Consider the following 18,088-nt stretch of genomic DNA (forward strand, 5'->3'; position numbering starts at 1 on the left):
ACACATGCATACACACATACACACACACAGATAATACCCCCAGAAATGTCTGAATACCATAATCCGCTCCCATCCTCAGTCACCCTAGATCACGAGCACATGTATGCCCAGTGTCCCAGGGAAGTTGATGAACATGAACCAGGAATCTTCCCGTGTGGGTCGTCCTTTATTGCTATGCTGGTGTCCAGCCCCCTCCCTCATACACTTTTAGTACAGTTATACTTTCAGTTTCCTGACCAATTACTAAGGTTAAAATCATTGCCTTGCCATTTATAATAAAATAAAACACTATCTAAATATAGTTTTCACTCCTGGGATGTGGTAAAAGGAGAAAGTCCTTGCTGTCTTAGCATGCTTTGCCGACCAATGACCGTGTCCTGTCACAGCTGTCAGATGTGAGAACTCCAGCTCTGGCCCCAGGGAAGCTCCCTGGAGAGGCAGTGTCATGAAGGTGCTGCTGGCTGCTCTCTGGGCTACTGGGACGAATGGAGTCACTATTGTGATTTTCAGACTTCAGTTTGTCATTGAGAATCTATACCAAATGCTTAAGAATGTCTGTGTGTGTGTTAAGATGTGAAAATGTTAGTCTCCTTCTTCAGTTATAAAGCTGGCCGCACTTCACACACAGAGTCCAGCTGAACTTCTGGGACCATAGATTCTGCCTAGCTGTTTAAGGGGGAAGTTGGCTAGGAAGAAGTGTCAGGGAACCAGGATGCTGAACTACTAGCCTTCCAAAGTTAATTGCTGTTATCCTGGAGGCAAGAAAGGATTGCAAAGGTCACGGTTCTCAAACTGTGTGCCAGGGTGCACTGGAGCTCTGGAATAAATGCCCGGATGTATTGTAGGATGTTTACATTGTTGAGGGAAGTGCAGAAATATCCATTGGCCACCATGCAAAGGACAGCCATTAAGTCATTTAGACTTAGCTATTTAAATAACAGAATGGTTAAGTATTGTTTTTTATAACCTAGGGGTACCATGAAAAACAAACTGCAGAAGCATAAGAACACATTGAACCAAGAAAGCTTAGGAATTTCTGTTCTAAGGGAATAATAAAGGTCTTTTAAAAGCAGAGGATAGAACCAAGTGTTTGTGAAGGAGGGAGGATATGTGCACAAGGATGTGAGAGAGGAGAAAAGACAGATTTGAAATTGGAAAATAAGGGCAAAATGAGTAATTTACAAACCATTGAGGTTGGCTAGTAGCCCCTGATCGCTACAGTGCTGGGAACTGGAGGACCCTTCGTTACCTCTGATAAGCAAACCGCTAGCTCCTGTTCCCTGCTAGTGATTAGTGTCCTCAGCCTCTCAGACCAAGTATTTGCCTCTTTGTTTTACCCCAGTGTTTATTCACTCACCAAATATTTATTGGACATCACCTACACACTAGAAGAATAGATGGAAATCCCTGATGTCTTAAAGCTTATAGTTCTCTGAAATAGAATCTAATAGGATATTATTGGTACTTACTATGTGCCAGACATTGTTTTAAAAGCTTTGCATATATTAACTCATTTAATCCTCACAGCACATATTCTGTAAGGAAAATTATCACTGCATGTAGTTACACATGTCCAATGTGAGGATGGGGTGGCTCTCAGACGATCATGTTGCTTTTCCTCCTTGGTCCATATCCTCATTAACCCCATCGTAGTCAGAGAGCTCAGGCACACAGTGTTTGGACCCTGTATGAGGGGGAATATCAAAAAGTTCGTGGAAAATGGAATTCATGTATGAGCTTCTTCTGGTGAAAAAAAAAGGTAAAATCTATGCATAGTATTTTCATAATAGGCATTTCTGTATACTTTCAGAAGATCCTTTTTGTATGTGTCACTGTCTAAGACTGATAGGTGATGTGAATCTGCTTTGTATTATCTCTCAGAAAAGCACACAGTTCACATTGTTTTAAACTTTTTTTTAATATATATCATTTAAGGTTCATTTACATATTTCTTCTGTGAATCAGAGAGAGTGAAATACCTTCAACAGGATCTTGACACCAGGGTCCTCCTCTGGCCCCAGCCAGCCCCAGATCACAGGCCTGTATACACATTAGGGAGATCACTTGTTGCATAGCCAAAAATCTTCTCTTGCAGAGTGTTATATGTTACCCTCTCACTACTGCCCAGCTCCTAATCAATGTTTTGTCTTAGTGTATCCTCATCTCCATGTGTGAGGTCGATGTTTCATAAAATATATACTAAGAGACTTCAGTAAGTTCATAAAAACATGGAATTGAAGGGTGAGATTATATTGATGCAAAAAAATCCTCAAAATCCATTCGTAATTTTTTTCATAATATGCATTTCTATGAACTTCTTGAAATCCATGCTTAAAGTAGTATTTATATTTAATGGAAGCTATACTAGCAAAATGTTAAGCCTGACTTTGGCAATGACTTCCAAGACTAATCCAACTTTCAAGGGCTTGCTCACCTGCTGAGGTGGATATAATAGTGTATTCTGCCTGCATTTGTTTCTGATTGTAGTGAGAAGTAGCTTACTTATTATTTGTACTGTCCAGTAACATCAAACATTGATTCTTGGAAAACGTGAGCTAAATAGAGTAAAATGGTTTCCTTCCATTTGTTGTGGGGTTTAGTTGTTTCTTTGAAAAGCAGAAACTAAGAAACTGAAGATGTTGAATATTTAATGGCTATATCAAATGAAATTTGAAAGTTCTATAATGGAAAAAAGTTTATGTTGTTCTTCTCTTTTGCAAAAATGAAAATAATACTTCATCATGGAAAATACAGAAAACAGAAGTAACTTCCAGTCATATCATGAAAAGAAAATACCTCGTTTTTGGCATTAAAAAAAAAAATCTTTTTTCTAGGCAAAGATACGCTTCCACTCTTCAATAAAAAAGTATTATTTATTAACTGTGTACAGGGCCATGTGGCTGTGCTTTGGAAAAGTAGAATAAACATGTGTTCCCTGTTAATACAGGTATAAAGAAAGCACATGATTACATCCTTATATCCTTATTCTTAAAAACAAACCTAATACTTCACTTCAACCTGACATTCCTCTCCAGTCTACTGTCTACCCCTTCCTTTTCTTTTCTTAACCATGGAATTGATTTCATTACAGTCATATGGCCTTGTAGCCCTTCTCATTTTTTTTTGTTTTCTTTTTTTTAAAAAAGTTTTTATTTAAAGAGAGAAAAAAGAGAAGGAGGCATTATCTGTAGGGTCTCATCATGCTTCTACCCTCCACCTCCAATCCAACCTTAAAGTCCACCAGGATCATGGGTGTGTGCATGAGTGCCATGCCTAGTATGCTCAGGTTGACCTGGGATCCAAACCTCTGGTCTTCTCTATGGATTCCGGCATTGCAGAGTGGAGCCCTAACCTGCAATACAATGGTTAGGACCCTTCTCAATTTTCTGTTAAAATTTACCTAATAATAGAAGCAAAAGAAAACATGCCCTATTCATACCCTTTCTCTGAAGTACTTCTCACAGTTGTACTCCGATTTACAAGCCTCTCACCTCTTCTTGAGAATAAATTATTTGAAGGTAGAAGTTATGACTTATCTGTCTTGTTTACCCTTAGAAAATAGTGACTATTCAATAAATATTTGTATCTTCTTCCTGTGAGAGCCTTGCTTTAGCACATCAGTGATCTTGGTCAGCATAGCAGCCGAGTGCTGAGGGCCATCTGTACTTGTATAACAGAAGCCAAAAGGGAATCAAACCACACACTGAACATTCAAGGAATCTATTCACTCTTTATCAAGGCCAATTTGACACAGTCGTACTAGTGTAGTGCCAATATCCCACATGAGCACAATGTGCCCACATCATGTATGTCCATCATGGACATATGTCCCATGATTGTCAGGAAGCATGGTTTTCTCATAGTTGTGAACAATACTAATTACCTGCCAATTAATCTGTGGACATATTTCCCCATGTAGGGCATTTTACCAGATGCTTCAGACATTTTAGAGAGGAGCCAGATAGAGTTCATGGCCACAGGCAGGTTATAATCCAGATCATGTGACAATGGCTGACACATGGATTATCTAAATAATTATGGCTGTTAATCCGAATCAATTCAGGAAGTTTAAAAAATAATGTGTACATATATGTACATGTGTAAATTATATGCATGTGTGTATACTCTTTATACTTGATCCCACCTCACGTTTCCTAGAATCAAATGGTGCAGGTATCTGGAATTTTAGAGCTCCTCTTGTGGTTCTGATGAGCAGGTTTAGGAACTACTGAGCTAGAACTGTCGACACAAAGAGAAGATTGTCAGAGGGGACATATAACCTGGAAGCAACACTACTTTAAGTCCTTTAACAGCAGGGTCGTGTCTTAAGCCCCTACCATATGCTGTGTTTGGCCTAGGTCCTGCTACCTGTGCACTGGTAATGACAGGCACTTTATACAGGACTGACGTTGAGGTTGGTTGAAAGTGCAACACATCTGCTCGGAAGGATGCTCTATTTTTCTAGACTGGAATAAGAAGTAGGAAAGAATGAAAGTGAAAGGGGTTATTCCATTTTCATAGAGAAACAGTGTCCTGGAAGAAATCTAGAAAACCTGGATAATAGAACCAGCCCTGCTGGTACCACAGCTGATATAAACGTATACTGCTTATGTTTTGTGTTCTCAAAAAAGATAAATGAGGGAATAGGTATGAAAAATATCTTAAAATATAAATAGCTATGCAAATAAGTGATGGCATTATGTAAGTATTACGATAAAAAGCCACTTTTCTTCACTTTTTTTGTGTCTGGTCTGTATTGGGTCCCAGTAGTGCACATTCAGTGTTGTTGATTCCCATAGTATCAAAGATGTACATTTATTATAAATACTAAACTATACTTTGAAATCTAAATGAAATGATTTTCAGATTATCCACCTTTTGGATTATCTATACCATTTTTTATCATAAATAATGGAAGCCTGAATATAGATGATGATAATAGTGATACTTTTGTGACAGTATTTGTATAGTTCAAAGAACTGTATTGAGAGCAACAAACAAAATAATGTACATAAATGTTAGAGACATTTTTGTGCATATTATTTTCAGAAAACTTGTATCTGTATTCATAATATGTATTTACCAGCCTTAGATTTTGAGATGACATTGTCTTCTCATTCAGGATAATAATAGATGCACACTTTATATCTAGGAAAATACTGTATATTTTAGCCTACCTAATCAAGGTGTTTGTATTCCAGAGATGGGTGGCCAAAACTAGGTTGGTGATTTAAAGTAGCATTTTTATATTCTGCATTTTTAGCTTTGTGGGATATCAGTTGAAAAGGATGTGTTTCAATAGACAAAACATGGGTTAATGTTATATTATTGAAAATTTTAAATTGTGGCTGTGAGTTTAAGCCTAGATATCTTAAATCAAGTGGCATGTAAACCTCAGAGTATCTTAAAGAATCTAAAAGATCATTTGCAAGACTCTTTAAGTATATATAACTGTGAGTCCTATGAAGTACAGTTCTTTCATATGTTCATACTAAGGGCTTTCATGGGCTTTTCCCATGGCCTGTAGTTAAGGGAACTCGATCTTACATGACCAATTGTGGTTTGAATGCTGGCCCTGGTAGCCTGAAAAACATGCCTAGGAGATGTATGTGCACCTGCCCAAAGTTCTGAAAGAATGGAAAAATGGAAGAGATGGGATTGTGGTGTGACAATGGCTCATTGGAGAATACTTTCTTCCTCTTATTTGTTCTGTCTCTCTGTTGAGTATATGAAACTTCTGACAGAAAGAAAAAAAATACAAAAACAAAAACAAAACAAAACTTCCATATAGTTCTTCTGTTATGTTTCTATTTTTGGTAGATACTAGATTACCCCTTTTTAGAAAATCATTTTCTAACTGTTCTCTTCACTTAGGGATTTGCATTTTTTTCCTTCCAATCTTTTTTTTTTTCTATTTATTCGCTTACTTATTTATCCATTTACTTTTGCCCTCTATTTTGGTATGAGAGATTTCAATAATTGAGTATTGATTGTCTTCATCTTCATGTTCTGGTGGTAATTAAGTATTTAACAAATAATGTATTATATTTTGTGAAATGAATGTTCTACTTAATGTGGAACTAAATGGGATGCTTCTTGTCTTTCAACTCTTGCAAGTCAAAATATCATTAATAGACTTTATCATTTTGATAAATTTAATACAATAAAATATAGTAAATATTATGTATTGTTTCTCATATCCATCCCCTTTCTTTCAGTATCCAAACTCACATTTCCTTTGTTGTAGGCAGTGCACTTTGGGTGGAGGTCCATCTCAGCTAAGGAGTGGGACATGTCACTCAATGCTGGCCAATCAGTGCTTCTATTTCCTCTAACCATAATGATTGGTTCAGAGGTAGGAATCTGACTCAGATATTACAAGTCCATGTAATTCTGCTCCCTGTGGCCTCCATTTCTTATTCAGACACTGAGTCTGTCCAATCAGAATGACTCATGAGACTTGTGTCACAATTGCTAGGAAGAAATATGTTCTACTTTCCAAGGGCTTTGAATAGGTAAGGTATCCATCTATTGCAGCTGCCAATCATCCTGGCTAAAAAGAAGGCAGCCGGTGGATGGCAAAGCTGAAGGATAGAGATTTAAGTTAGTATCATCCTTAGAGTCCTTTCTTCACAATGTGCCTGAAAGCATTTTTACTCCCATACCTGTTAGTTACATGAGCCTATATATTTCCCTTTTGGAGCAATCTCATTTGATTTGTTGTCTGTCATCACTAAACAGAATAGATTCTTTTTATTTATGGGGTAGGGTGTGGAGTTTATCTTGAATCTCTCATATCATTATGTAAGCATTTTGAGTGTAGTGATAAGATTTGTATGAGACTGATTTGAATGAATCTATTGTGTTTTAGAATTTGGTTGAAGCAGAGTTGTGGTATAAGGTAGGGAGAATTTAATTTCTTGAAAGTTCTGATCACAGTCTTACTGCACTTAGTTTTTAAGGAAAATACACACTTCTTTTATTTTCAACAAGGAGTAGATCACAGTTGTCAACTATTGATTATCTGTACTGAAAAGTGGAGCAATGATCTTAAATACTGCCCAAGGTTATTTTATTTTACTTTGAAATAAAGCCTTTTGGGAGCAACTCTCCGGTACTCATCATGTTCGTGTTACACCAGAACTAAAATATTTTTTTTTTGTGAACATTCTGATAACATTGCAGGCAGGATCACTACCTGGCAGAGGATGCCTTTTTGAGTTATAAATTTTCTTCTAGATAATTTGCAAGAAAAAATTATGCATGTGATTAGTTAAGAAATAAATGACTTATTATTTTTTTGAAGAGGTTTTTGCTATAGGCCATGTGCGCTCGCCAGACAGACAGAGACAGAAAGACAGAAAGCGAGAAATCACCCCCCGGGGGGATGGCCACACTGCAATCCCTTCTCCTCTGTTCTCCTCTCGGGATCTTGGGCATGCAAGCACATGCACCCGGTGTGAGTTTTAAGCCACCGGGTCCAGGACACGAACCGCGTTCGACTACATGGGAATCCAACGACATAGCCATCACGCTAACTGCTGCTTCCATTATTAAAGGACATATACAAACATAGTGATTAGACAAATTCTTCTCTGAAGATACTATATCTAGAATCAAAATATACTTGGGTAATGTGAGCAGCATTCCATAGGTCTACCTCCAAAAATTTAGTGTAAGTAATCTGTATAATTAGCTTTTATGACAGGGCCTGTGCTGGAAAAGCCATTGCCAAAGTGTCTATTATTTTTAGGGAAGAGTCAGCTTCTTATTCAGTCTTCAGAGCTTGCTGTAGCAAGAAACCGACAACTGGTCAGAAATGTGCCTTCAGTGACTAGCCTCTATGATGTTGTGTTTTGTTCAAATGGTAAATTGACTTTATGCAGAATAAAAGCCATTAGAAACATATGGTACAGCAGTTGGCTGCAGAATTTGTTTGTTTTGTTGTCACTCCAGAAGCTGCTACTATTTGGCTTTGATGTGCCCTTGAAAATCTAAGATGCTTTGGTCAATGTGTTTGTTGTATTAAAACTAATACAAATTTTAGTGGGGATTTTGTTGTTTAAGACAGAATTCACTTCTTTGTGTGTGTGTGTGTGTATGTGTGTGTGTGTGTGTGTTCTGAATTGATCTCAGATGACAGGACAAAATGTATTTTGTAAAGTACCACAATGAATGTAATTGGAGAAGCTATCTGCAAAAATCAGGCTCATTATTTTATAATCACGTGGCATTGTTTTAAGTTCCTTGAGCTGAAGAACACCATTTAAAAGCAATTTCTAACAACACTGAGCTCATGGTGAATAGTAAGTGATCATAATATAATATGAAATTATATAATTGAGAAAAGATAGAGGAACTATTCTGGAGCCTCTAGAATAGTTGTATTTCTTCAGGTCAGAGCAATTCAAGCCATTTAGACTTAAATCATTTCTTAAGATAAGAAATGGTTGGCCTTAGATTACTATTTAGAGAGTATTTGTAGGTTAGATGGTACCAAGTTGCTTAAAATACTCTGACACGGGCATAATCATGAAAATAGCCAGTTACTTAGAAAATGAAGTGACTTGTGCCATTGCAGCTGTGAATGGCCTTCGCTAGGTGATTTGAGCAATCTACATGATGCCAAATTGATCTGTAGGTTCAGAGTTTCTTGGTTTGGGAATTAGGGCATGGAAAAAGGATAAAACTAAAAACTAACTTACTCTTTGAAATTATTTCCTTTAGACAAATAAAAATGACAATTTACATTATTTTTCTTTCTTTTGTACCCTAAATGAATTTAAACTGTTTCTGAGGTTTCCAAAGTATGTAAAACTTAAGCTTTCTAGAATTTGAGAAAGGAGTCACATTATATTAAGTATTTAAACACAGTAAGTGCCAACATTTTGGATTTAGTATTGTTTTAGGCTATTTTGTTTCTAAAATCAGTGATAGACTCTTCTGATGCTCAAAATGAGATTTGATAACCATAAATTGGCTTTTCTTATTGACTAGTTTACTGTGATGGAGTGTGACTACAGTTATATAGTCTGGTTCCTTGGGTAGATGAGAGCTCCTGGAGGTAAAGAAGGTGATTCTCTAGACCTGATTCCCCAGAAACATCCAACATATCTGCTTTATTTTAGCTCTATTTTATAAAGATGGGTTGAAGTATGAGGCTTAAATGATCCTCTGGTTTGCAAGATTAATTTCTAAGTAATAACTAAGGAACTATATAAGAATGACAGGGATAAACCAGGGTTGTCTATGGCCAAATGATGACCATCCCAGTAATAATTAACATACTTTGAGCATTTATCCCTTGCCTGGCATTATGCTAACGTACCTCTAGGCATTTTTCCTTGCTTAAGACACACAGATACCCAGTGAGTTGTAGGTACTATTTTTTACCCTTGTGATGTTCTGTGTCCATTTGACTAGAAGATGATGCCCAGTTTTTTGGTCAACCACTATCTAGATGTTGTTGAGAGGGTAGTGTTTTTAGATGTGATATGCAAGCATGTACACACACACAGTTACTGATTCTATTTAGGGTACCACGAAAGAACTATTTAACTTACTCTTTGAAATCTTGTCCTTTAGACAAATAACAATGACAATTTGCATTATTGCAAAGAGTTTGAAGAACCACAACTCTTACAATCCCCATTTTACAGATGAAATGCACAGAAAGGTTGTTAATTAACTCAGCTAATGTCAAACAGTTTATAACTAGCATGCATAAGATTAAACCTAGGTGTCTGGGCTCCAGGGATCAAGTTCTTTACTATTAAGCTCTATTGCCTCTTAAAAACAAAACAAAACTCACGTGATTTTTTGTTTCAACTGGCCCTCTCTCTCTGTGAGAGTCTTCATTGACTGACAAGTTTTCTTTGCCTTATTATCAACCAACGCATTTGTGATTTTGTAGTGCTATTATAGGGGGCTATAGGCATTTCTGGTCAAGATTAAGTATTCTTTGGTTTCTCTGATAGAAAGTTTATTCAGGCCATATGAAAGGATTTATTGTGCATTTGTAGAATTTCTGATAGCTATTTCAGGGGAAACAAGCCTACCAAAAAATTATCATCCACATCATTAGTACAAATTCTGATGTGATACCATGGGCTAGCACTTCTCAAATCTCCTGGAATGGGCTATTGCATAAACAACACTAAAACTTATTTTTCTATTTCACTGATGTATACATTCCTTGAAATTTGTGTATAAGATTAATATTGAGACATAGAAATAGAATATATGCATTAGTTGTCATTGCTGCATGGCTCAAAACAACATTCATTTTTCTCACAGTTTCTATTATCAGGAATTTGGGGCACAATAGAAATGGGTTATTGCTGCTCTATCATATACGGGCTTTCACCTGGAGGTGTCTGTGGCCAGGACCTGAATCATCTCAAGGCTTGTTCATTCACAAGTCTAGAAGTTAATACAGATTGTGAACTGGGGCACCGGTGGGAGTACCCATATATGAATGACCTCTTCATGTGGTCTTGAATTCCCAACATGATGACCCATGACCCTTTGGACCCTAAAATGGTTACCCATGACCCTTTGGACCCAGTTCCAAGGCAAACACTCTGAAGAGGAGGGAACCAGTGAATACTGTTCTGTTGTTTGTGACTCAGCCTTAGACATCACACAGCATCACTTACACTGCAAGTACAGAGGTCGCCCCACCCCCAAATTCAAGTGCACGGAACATAGGACCACCACTCAACTGAAGAGTGTTAACATTAGCCTCTTGGAAGAGTATGTGGGACAAGATATGTATTGTTGTGACATCATTGGAAAATACAATCTTTCAATTTTTTGACCACATAGTTCATGTAATATCCCCTCCACACATAAAATACACTTACTTCCTCTCCCAGGACCTGTATGTCTACTTTTATAAGGATAGCAGGTCACAGTTCTAGATCTTGGCACCTAAATCAGGCTCAGGACCAGAAGAATTGCCTTCTGTGTAGGTTCATACAACTCCTTAAGCATAGATCTTATTGGTCTAAAGACCTGTGAAACAAACAGACAAGTCCCTGTTCCTCCCTCCCAACATTCAGTGTTGGGTTAGGCAGAGAACTGCCATGTCGAACTTCCTGTTGAGAAAGGGTGGAAATGGACGACATGCAGGAATCACTGTTTCTTGGAAATTCTGAAATACTACCTAGCGTGTGATACAGTTACTTTAGTAGGACTCAGAACTACTGTCAGGGAATGATTCTCCATAACTATTGATTTCTGTCTGAATCATTCTTACTCTTACTTTTCTATAAAAAAATGGTCATCTTTGTTGGGTAGTTTTCTCAGCCTTATTATTTCTTCTTTTTCTTTTTCTTTCTCTCTCTCTCTCTCTTTGTTGTTGTTGTTGTTGTTGTTGTTGTCATAATGGAAAGAAGCTTGCTGGAGAGAAGGGAGAGGAAGAAAGGCAGAGAGAGAGATGGAAAGAAGGAAAGTGAAAAATCACCTCCCAGGGGGAATGGTCATCCTCTTCTCAGAATTTTAGACATAAACACATGCACCAGGCATGATTTTCAAGCCGCCAAACCTGGGACTCAAACTATGTTGGCCATGTGGGAATCCAGCACCTTAACCACCAAGCCATCTGCTAGCCCCACCCAGTGTAATTTCTACTTGTAGCAGGTTGAGTGTCCAAAGGCCCTGTTCATTAGGACCATCTCAGTCCATTTTAGACTAAGCTATTAATATTTCTGTCATACTAATTCTCTTAAAAATCTTGATTCTCCTGTCAATCTTAGGAGTTTCACTTTGTTAGATAAAAGTCACATAAAAAATAAATCTCTGAGATAAGTCATTGCATTTTTGCTAAGGGATGATTTCAATATTTTTAGAGACAGTACTATGTAATAGATGACGATCTATGAGGTATGTCCTGAGGACCCTTAGCCTTTTGTCAGATTGAACAGTTTCATGAGTCACTGATTTAATATCTGTCTGAAATTTTATTAAAGGATTTCATTATGTGAAATATATGAACACATAGTTTCATCAGTGAGCATTATTTGAGGGGAGAGTGGAATTTATTATTATTTATTATAGAAGATAACTGAAACAGAAAAGTTTGGGGTTCTGAAATTACTTTTCCCTGAAACAACAATTGGAATATGGCCCATTGTGCTCAAAGTTATTGTATTGCATAGATTTATGTTGGTAAGTCCTTGGATTACAATATGACACCTTTAAAAATTTTGTGAAAAATGTTTAATCTATAATCTATATGTTTTATAAGTTAGGTTGTGTGTTCATTTAGTTTTTCATGAAATGAGGTAACCTCACTCATGAAAAAGCACCTTCACCTTATGACCATATAGGTCCTACAGGATTTTCTTATGAGCAGAACTTTTATTTTGTGAAAAATTGTAATACACTGAAGTCTAAACTTTGTATAGAATAAATGAGAGAGTCCTATTAGCAATACTTTTCAACTGCTATTGGTTTTTCCTTTTCCTTTTTATAGTTATCAACAAAATTTATTTTATTCAGAATGTGACAGTACCTTTATATGGTTTTCCTTCATCTTTCAGTAGAGGAGGTTTAGAAACAAGAGTTACTTTTCTTTGTCTAGAAATCTTGTGGAATTCTCTTGTGCCCATTAACCCAGGACAGGTTGTGTTCCCTGGGAAGTCAACTCTGAGATGCAGATTATCATGTAGGATGTTTCCCAAGATATGCTTTGGGGGTCTATGTCTGGTGAAAGGAAGAGAAAGAAGCAGCCCTACTCTCTCTGTCCAGTCTTGTGATACAGTTTTAACAAAACCTCAGCTGACCCTATTTGAAACCTCTGAAGCTTTAATGGTTTTTCACAGTTGTCCTGATTTGGAGTGAGGAGGTTGAGTTTTTATACCCCAATGTTGGCCAGCCATTGAATGTGGATTACCTTGGATAAGATGACTCTTCATCTAAGGCAGTTCTCAAGGCTGACAGCCATGGCCAACAATATTAACTGTAGCTGGAAGAGTAAGTTTCTTAGTCCTGAAGCAAGGAAGGGCTCTGGACAGTATTTTACAGTATCTATTACACATGTCTAAAACAGAATGAGGTGGGGAAGGCAAGACAAATTATTTGTATGTAGCAGTACTAGACCTCTCATCATATATAGCAGTGGGTAGTTTTGTTTTGTTTTTGTTCTTTAAATTTGCCAGAGGGTCATATGAATTTACCAGAGAAAGAGAGAGAGAGAGAGAGAGAGGGAAAGTGAGAAAGCAACCCCCTACCAATGGGACGAGGTCACACCACCATCTTTTATCCTCTACTTTTCCCTCCTTTTGGGATTTTGAGCATGCATGAACACATACCTGACATGTTTCTCCAGTGCTCCAGGTCCAGGACTCAAACCAAATGGTCATCCATGTGGAATTCAGTCACCTTAACCACCAGTCCACAGGCTGGCTCAGCAATGGTCCTTATGGTTGATTAATTTGTTTTCATTTTTTTAATTTTAGTAACAATGTATTTTATTACTTGACCAAGCTCTATTCAGAGTAAGCTAGTTATTACATAATATAAAAACAAGCATCCTATCCAAAATGAATTATGTAGATTTATTCAGAAATTTTTATTTTTATAAACAAATATAAAACTTAAATGCATCTTATATCTATTTTTACACCTTATCCTTTTCTACTAAGGCAATGATTCAATCACAGTTTCCATATAATTGTATCAGTGTACATGAAGATAAAAAATATGTGAATAAGAATTTCAATTTGAGGTCAAAGAAAATATTTTAAAGACCCAGTTATGAAGGGACCAGAACCCATTCTGAGCACATGTTCTCCTTCTTGTAAATATTACTTTACCATCACATTTTCCCATGTGTTCCTATATCCACCTTTTCTTGTCAATTGTAGGCAATAAATGGAAGGCAGGAAAAGGAAACTTCAGAGGTTTGATTGAAGGACTGCATTTTATTGATAAGATGGATGATTTCCATTTGACCTCTTTGGTTATCAAAGGAATAGGAAGAATAACAGAATCTCGAAACAGTTAAAAACTTCACCTGAAACAGATATATTAATAATGTCACAATGAAGATTTTAAATGAAAAGCTCAAATTAAAAGAATAAAAGTCACCTAGCACATTAGTGTATTTACTTGTGGTTTTCAAAAATAAACTGAAAATACAGTAAAAGTCCAATGCAAAACTTGTATGTTTAAACTAGAAATTAAATTAACAGGTTTCTAAATATTAAACACAAATTTCAATTTAAAGTCTTGCTTAATTTCTTTTCATAAATTTCACCTTATATTTTTATAACTTCAATTTTAAAAAGAATGAACTGTTTTAAGATTTCCCCTTGTAGAAAATTAAGGTCTAGTACACTGAAATAGCTTTATATCTGAAATGATACTACTGATTCAACATAAGGTATGTTAACTATATAGCATTTCAATTAAGAACAATTTTAAAAGCAACTTCTCTACTAAACACTGAAATAAGTCGTGAGAGAAAATAATTCTACCGTTTTGAAATATGGCAGAAACAACATCTAGCTGCAATGTATACACTGAAATATCAAGAGTGTGGATAAGGCTTAAAGTTTTTATGGATCACAAGTGTAGAAAATTTAAGTGAATACCTGTAAAATTATGATTGCACTCCAATTCTAAAATGTCTAAATGAAAAAATGTAAATACTAGTGCATCTAACTATTCTCATACTTAAATGTCTATGACCAGATTTTTATGAAAAGAAAAAAAAGGGGGGGGAGATTTTGTTTCCACTGTCAAATATATTATCTATAAATTATAATATTTTTAAATTAGAAGATACCTTATTAAGAATGACCAAAATGAAACAAACAGAACAAAACACCAACTATAAAACACCAAAAGATAGAACCAAATAAAACGTGATTGTTTTCTGTCAGTGTTGGTTATGTTGCCCTCTTGCAAAATGGCAGGCAAAATCATACTTGTTTTTACATTTGCATCCACACGTATTACACTGAAGAGGATTTTCAAAGCCATGACATCCCATATGAATAGTGTAAAGGATATTGTCTGCAAAGTACATGTCACAGTGCTGGCAGTGGTGCAGAAGCTGAGGATCCTGGACTGGCAGGGTTGGGGCTGGAGACCTTGACTAGCTGGTTCCTATGCTAGGAGTACTCGTGTGGGCACTTGGTTCGCTGCTTGAACCTTGCACTGGACTATGGTTCCTTTGACTATGTGGTGGACAAGCTTCGGGGTTTGCAGGAGAGGAGCTCTGAGGAATACTTGCTGACACAGCAGAAACTGCTGCTTGGATGGTGTGCTGCTGAATCATGAAAGGCTTTCCATTCAGCCAGGGAACTACATCAGGAGCAGCAGGGTTTTGGTTTTCAGGTGGCAAACTAGACAACCGTCCTGCTAGAGTTGAGAGCTGATTTAAAGGGTTGTCAACCATGAGTTCTTCGGGGTCCCATGGTAGACCAACAGTTGGTGTGATTTTTGCCATACTTTCAATCTGGATATTTGGGATTTCATGAGTAAAATCATTAAGGTAGTCTGGTTTCTGAAACACCATGGAAAGTGGACTTAAGTTGATTAGTGTTCTTATGCTATATCACAGGTTGCTTTTCTTCTGTAAAACCCCCTACATTGTCTTGCTGCTTAAGGAAGACTTAGCACCTTTAATTGGCACCATTATGCTTTTGTCTTCATCTCAGAAGCAGATGCGAATGGACATAAATGACACTGATGAGGTTTCTCACCTGTGTGGATTCTAATATGTTCAATAAGCCAGGCTGTTCCTTTGCTGTTGTAGTTGCAGTAGTGACACTCAAGCTTCCTATCAAAGGTCCTTGCAAACCCATCTACTAACATTATTGAGTTTTCATCCAGGAAACTTGAACAGATAGGTGATCGAGTCCATTTTGATCACTATCTGTTCCAGCTTCCTGAAGAGCCTCTGCTTCTTTGTCTCCATTAACTGATCCAGAACTCATATTCACATGATGGGTCTGCTGAGTCAGGTATTCCTGAAAATCTTTCACGGAGTCCAAAGGCTCTTGTTTCTTTTCATCCATCTTTGGTTTTCTTTGTAAAAGTTTATAGCTTGTTACACCTAGGAAAAGAACTTTTCACCCCAAATCAGTTATTTCTTTCTTTCTTTTTTTTTTTTTTTTGCCACTCCAACATTGATGAAATGTAGAGTAATTGAAATTTATTCTGGAGATAACACCACTGGACTCCAAAAGGCCATGGAGGGAATTTCAACTAAAATTGGAAAGCCATACAGAGGTCTCCTGACAAGTGCTCTGAGTAACCACCACCGCCTGGTTCAATGCTGCTGCCGTGGGCACAGCCACTGTGTTCATCGCTATAGCAGTCACCACCATGTTTGTTGTCTTTTTCTCATTTTTAAATCAATAATTTTTTAAATTATTATTGTACAATGAAAATAACAAAGCCTTCCTTTACACAAGAATCACAAATAATTTCACTTTTGACTATTTTCCCATAGCTGATAAAAACTGGTGTTCTCTAAGATGTTGAGGTATCATTGTAGCAACCAATATCCTATGCTGTGCTTACTTTGTACCTTCTTCCTTCACTGTGGATTCAATGGACCTCTCCCATGCTTCTATAGCAGTAACCTGTGCATAGCATAATTATTGTTTTTACAAGATTATTATTGTATATATTCTTGTGTCTCAAAAGAGGTGGGACCATGTTTTATTATTATTTTTTAATTTCTTTTTCCTAGCAAAATGCTGGGCACTGGAAGCTATTCACTAAATACTTAGTTAAATGACTCCTTCCTGCCTTCACCTGTCATAAGGCATTGTGGTGTCCTGTTACTTGTCTTTATAACTCCACTCAGCTATTTGGAGTAGTTGCTACCTGCTTCTAAGTCTGATACCTAATCATACCAAGAGTTTTTGTACCTGTTGCTGATGTTAATCTCTCTTCTATGTACTTGCCTTTCTTCTTATTTTTACTGTAGTTTTTCCCTGTCTCTGGGACTTTTTGGATAACCCACCCTTATTTTATTTCTCTACCTATTTCAGTGTATCACTATTTCCAACCATACAGCAACAAAGTAGGTTTTACTAGGAATCTTTGGAAGGTTCCTTAGAATTTAATTTGTAGTTTTCAAGCAGTTGCATCTTGACTTTAAGGCATACTGTCCGGTGTTGCTTGATTATGTTTTCTGAAACCCAAATCTAACTTAATCATTAATGATTATTTATTGACTTGTGGAAAAATAAAGTTTAACTATTCTCAGGTACAGTTAGATCTAGGGGATCAAATATGTCAGCAAAGCTGTTTCTCTTCTTTAGTTCAGCTTACCTCCCTTTATGCTTATGGCTTCATTAGGCAGTTTCTTTATGTGGACTGAGAGATGACTAATGACAACCTCAAGCTTATTTCTCTGTAGCTCAAGTTTAAAAACAAGAAGAAATGAACAAAGCAAAAATAGATAAATGCTTTATATCACAGTTTCTCTTCTACCTCTCTCTGTGTCTCTGGCCAGCTCATGTGACTTATAGCAAAAAAAAAACCAAAAAACAAACAAAAAAAACTCTTTCTAAAAAAAAAAAAAAAAGAATGTTCCCACTTGACACAGTAAAGATAAGCCCTTGCTAAAATGAAATATTTTTGTTTTCTTTTACAACCTTGGTAATTTATCATATAAAGTAGCACATTAGCTTTGGGAAGTTAAAGCTTTCACTGTATATGTGGTGAATTTTCTTATAAATAAACTATAAAGTGTGTCTCATCCTTGACTCTAGTGTAGGGATTTGAAAGTTCTCAGTTTTTTTTTTTTTTATTTCCTCTCCTGTGCCACAGGGGAGCACATGGCTGATTTTCCTTGACTGAGATGGCATCTGCCTCATTAATTTTTTTTTTTTTGAGAATATATCGTACCCAGAATGATTTTCTTCTTACCTGTGAAATAGATTTCCCTCCAGTGGCCAACTGTGAGGTTTTGTTCACTTTACTGGGTTAAATCCAAATGTCTATGACTGCAAGCAAAAAGTCTCATAGATTTCAGTGGGGAATTCAGAATATTTCAGATTATCACCAAACATTCATGTTTTAGTGACATTCTTCCCATGTCAGCCCTCCAATCGGCATT

General features: G+C 36.7%; 1 protein-coding gene and 1 pseudogene across 4 annotated transcripts in view; one reads left to right on the forward strand and one right to left on the reverse strand.

The window, feature by feature from the left end:
* The window catches only part of PTPRM (protein tyrosine phosphatase receptor type M), a 732,676-nt gene that overhangs the window by 68,387 nt on the left and 646,201 nt on the right, over window positions 1-18,088 (forward strand). The window lies entirely within an intron of this gene.
* Window positions 14,888-16,031, reverse strand: LOC102482787 (zinc finger protein Pegasus-like; annotated as a pseudogene).

The sequence above is a fragment of the Tupaia chinensis genome, unplaced genomic scaffold (genome assembly GCF_000334495.1).
Source record: "Tupaia chinensis unplaced genomic scaffold, TupChi_1.0 Scaffold143584_1, whole genome shotgun sequence".
Taxonomy (NCBI): domain Eukaryota; kingdom Metazoa; phylum Chordata; class Mammalia; order Scandentia; family Tupaiidae; genus Tupaia; species Tupaia belangeri.